Source organism: Sardina pilchardus, chromosome 21 (genome assembly GCF_963854185.1).
Source record: "Sardina pilchardus chromosome 21, fSarPil1.1, whole genome shotgun sequence".
Classification (NCBI taxonomy): Eukaryota; Metazoa; Chordata; class Actinopteri; order Clupeiformes; family Clupeidae; genus Sardina; species Sardina pilchardus.
This window is the reverse complement of record NC_085014.1, coordinates 5,674,383-5,679,382: the sequence shown is the minus strand read 5'-3', so window position 1 is coordinate 5,679,382 and position 5,000 is coordinate 5,674,383.

Sequence of the window (5,000 nt, the reverse complement as noted above, 5' to 3'; positions counted from 1 at the left end):
CTCATGCATTCAGTGAGTCATTTCGTGATTTTCTTTTTTTGTCCAGTTTATTAGGCCTGCTGAAGTGTGTGTGTGTGTGTGTGTGTGTGTGTGTGTGTGTGTGTGTGTGTGTGTGTGTGTGTGTGAGTGTGTGTGAGTGTGTGTGTCCTGGAGTATGCGATGTGGAACTGGATCGGACCGGACGAGGTAAACAGGCCTCGGCTCTCCTCTCTGTTAAAGGAGAGATGACAGGAGAGATACACACTGCATTATTCACACAGCCGGCCCAGCACACACACACACACACACACACACACACACGCACACACACAGACACACAGACACACACATACACACACACACACACACACACACACACACGCACACAGACACAGACACAGACACAGACACACACACACACACACACACACACACACACACACACACACACACACACACACACACACACACACACACACACACAGACACACAGACATAGACACACACACACACACACACACACACACACACACACACACACACACACACACACACACACACACACACACACACCCACGCCCCAGAATGGGTCCTCACACACTGCAGGTTCTCCACAGATAAGGCGTTATTTGTGTCCAGAAGGCCCCTATCCTGCGCACACAGCGTCCAGTTGGTGCGGATGCAGGGGGCAGGACAGGGCAGCAGGCCAATTATCATGCGCAGGGCCTCCCAGCACCCTGGGACTCACCTGAGCACGCCGATAACTCCAGTACACACACACACACACATACACACACACACACATATACACACACATACAGGACCCTGGGCCTCACCTGAACACAGCGATAACTCCAGCACACACACACACACACACACACACACACACACACACACACACACACACACACACATATACACATACAGGACCCTGGGCCTCAACTGAACACAGCGATAACTCCAGCACAGCTTGGCAGCTCACACTACGGGTTGGCTCACGGGCCGCTCCACACCATCCCCTGTGTATGTGTCTGTATGAGTGTGTGTGTGTGTGTGAGCTAGAGAACGTATGTGTGTGTGAGCGAGAGAACGTGTGTGTGTGTTTGTGTGTGTGTGTGTGTGTGCGTAAACCCCTGCGGAGGTGGCAGGCCAGCCCTGTTCTTTTCTATTCACTCCTCGGCAGATACGGGCCTGACACGCCGGGGTCAAAGGTCGCGGCCGATAGTCTTGCAGCACATGTGACCGTCCACGCCAGCGGGGACCGTAGCCGTCACTCAAGCGCACAGCGACCGAGCAGCACGGCGGCGTAGCGATGTCATTCTCGACATCGCTCGCGGAGATAACCTTGCATTATGCATGGAGAAAGGACTGCCTGTTGTGCGCACTGACTTTTTTTTTATCAGGAGTCCCGCTGAGGCTTCTCAGGATTCACCCATTCAGCCCTAAAAAAGGCTGTTCATTTGGGCTGCTTATCGCGCCGCCGTCTTCAGACAAGTGCGCCCGCCGATAGTCTAATCTGTGGGAGAAGGACAGCCGGAAGGCCAGTCTTTTGGTGCCTCAGAATGTCCAGGCTTTAGAATATTCCGGAATGGATATCGCTTGGTGTTCCAGAAAGGCCTGTCTGGCACAAAAGCACAAAAACTCTATCTTGTGCGCTTCTGCTGAATACCGAACAGTGCTGCTACTTGAATCCATAAATTATTCAAAGAATTATAAATAAACAAAATAATGATGTGAAATATGTGCTTCGTGACCAGACCTTGATTGGATCTATTACAATGATATTTAAAGTGTCTTTGTCTGAAATGTCTTTGATAATGTCTGATTGAAAGCATCAAAATAGCATGTTGATGCTCTTCACAACAGTCAACATTAAACCCATAATTAATGGGTGACCAAACAAAACAACGACAACAGAACATAATAACAACAACTAATCAAAACAAGTATTTGTAAACAGCAGTATTTGTCTTGATGACTGTAATTGTTTTTTACAGGCTCTAGGGGTGTAAACGTCTGTCCCGCAACGGCTCAGCCCAGAAGCGTTCTTGATTGTTCTTCAGGGGGTTCCGGTTCCATCACTGCCCACAGAACTCCCGTGGTTACCGTTAGCTTTCTCTCCCGGTTCTGTGTGTTCTTTTTTTAAAAAAAATTTTAAAGTATATTTTTTGGGCTTTTGTGCCTTTAATTTTGACAAGACAGTAGAGAGAGACAGGAAGCGAATGGGTGAGAGAGTCAGGGTGGGATCCGGAAAGGACCACAGGGCGGGAATCGAACCCGGGTCGCCGGCGTGCGCTGCAGATGCCCCAGCCAGTTGCGCCACGGCTTGGGCCAGTTCTGTGTGTTCTGATCCGTTCTGATCGGTTCCCTCTCCCTCCCTCGGTCCCTGACTCGAAGGGCTGCGACGGCAGCTGGAGTCTCGCTGGGCTCTAATGGGATGGAGATATTATTCCTCCCTCATTATGGAGCTGCAGTGTGAGCGGCAGGAGCGGCCCGCGCGACCCGCGTGAGCCCCAGAACCCTGAGACCCGGCTGTGACCCGGCTGTGACCCGGCTGTGACCCACGGTGTCTAATTGGCGCGGGCGGCTGATGTAAATGTCCGGGCCGACTCCTCCAGCATCTGCGCATCACATCACACTCTGGAAGGACACTGGCACCGGCCCGTCACTACATCACAGCGCCCAGCACACACACACACACACACACACACACACACACACACACACACACACACACACACACACACTCACACTCACACACACTCACACACACACACACACACACACACACACACACACACACACAGACAAACAGACATACACACACACACACATAAACAATCAGAGACACACACACACACACACACACACACACACACACAAACACAGACACACACAAACGAACACACACACAGACACTGACAGAAAGGCCTACAGTATCACTTCAGTAACTCACAACATTGATGCTGATGGGTCTGGTAACAAAGCTAAATTATCAACACACACACACACACACACACACACACAAACACACACACACACACACAAACTTAGACAAACAGACACACAAAACGAAATTAAATTTAGATTGTGTGCAGGAAACTCTTATATAAGACACTAATATGCTAAAATTGAATAATAGCGACAACGATACTAACAGTGAAGAAAATGTGTTTTGTCTGAAGAGGAAGATGCTGTTTTACAACAAGGATAATTTTGTTCAGCCTTAAACTGTTACAAGGCAGAAAAACAGCAGTTGACATTTTCCTCATTCAAAAACAACCATTTTATGAGGAGTTTCACATAGATATTCTGGCGGAGTTTTATGTTGACAAAAAGTTGCCTTATTACATTTTTCTCAGTAATAGGCGCTACATGTTTTGATTACAGAACTAGATGTTGTCCAGACACAACAGAGAGAGAGAGAGAGAGAGAGAGAGGGAGAGAGAGAGAGAGAGAGAGAGAGAGGGAGAGAGAGGGAGAGAGAGAGGTAAAGAGAGAGAGCGGGCTGCTCTGTTGATTTTGAGTACAGAGGAGGACATGTAAATCTGAGTGTTGCATACAACAGATCGCATCCTTTTCAGGGGCGAGTTCTAGAACATATAGTACCACAGATCGCATCCTTTTCAGGGGCGAGTTCTAGAACATACAGTACCACAGATCGCATCCTTTTCAGGGACGAGTTCTAGAACATATACTGTAGTACCACAGATCGCATCCGTTACAGGGGCGAGTTCTAGAACATATACTGTAGTACCACAGATCGCATCCGTTACAGGGGCGAGTTCTAGAACATATACTGTAGTACCACAGATCGCATCCGTTACAGGGGCGAGTTCTAGAACATATACTGTAGTACCACAGATCGCATCCGTTACAGGGGCGAGTTCTAGAACATATACTGTAGTACCACAGATCGCATCCGTTACAGGGACGAGTTCTAGAACATATACAGTAGTACCATAGATCGCATGGGTAACAGGGGTGAGTTCTACAAGGGAGGAATGTAGAATTGTGTGTGTAAGTCCACAGTTCACGGGGCAAGTTCAAAGTGTGCCGTGGCTTACTGGTTAGGGCTTGGGGCTTGTAACCGGAGGGTTGCCGGTTCGATCCCTGACCAGTCCACAGCTGAAGTGTCCTTAAGCAAGGCACTCCCAGAGCGCCGGTTGGGCGGGCATGTCATTGCTCTGGGTTAGTGTGTGATTCACCTCACTGTGTGTTCACTGTGTGCTGTGTGTGTTCACTAATTGGGTTAAATGCAGAGAAAGGAATTTCCCTCACAAGATCAAAAAAGTATTCTATTCTATTCTATTCTATAACATCTGCAGTGTAGTGTGCTAGTTGACTAGTTTACTTACTCATAGCATCAGTTGATCTAAAACTCATGATTTTAGCCTTTTACCCTCTGAACGGCAGAATGACTCACCCACTCTGCTAGACAGGGAAAAAGCAACTGTTTTTAGCTTCCAGCTCTGCACTAAAATGCCAATTTCCGACCCATTTCTGTTTTGATTGAGATGCTCAGAGCAGTTAAAAGGGTTGGCTGGTGAGCGGGCGCAGCACTGGTTCTCTGAGGGTGGAGGAGAGCATATCCTGCTCCGAGAAGTGCTTTCTCTGTTCTCTCTGTTCTTTTCCAATAAGCCTTAAACCCACTGGCACCCATCCACAATCAGTGATGAGAGGAGCTGAACCAATGAGGCCTGTTGCATACACTGTATACACACTATACATACTGCTGTACTGTTACTCAGCCATTACCCAATCATCCTCATGAGAAGGAGAAAGAAAAGGGGGGTGCTGTGGCGCAGCAGGCTACGGCGCTCGTGCCATATGCGGGTCCGAGTGCCCACGGGGACCCAGGTTCGAATCCGGCCTGCGGTCATGTCCCGATCCCACCCCATCTCTCTCTCCCACTTGTTTCCTGTCTACTCTTCACTGTACTATAGCATTAAAGGCAAAAAGGCCAAAAAATATGCTTTAAAAAAAAAAGAAGGAGAAAGAAAAGACATGAAATGGGGTCC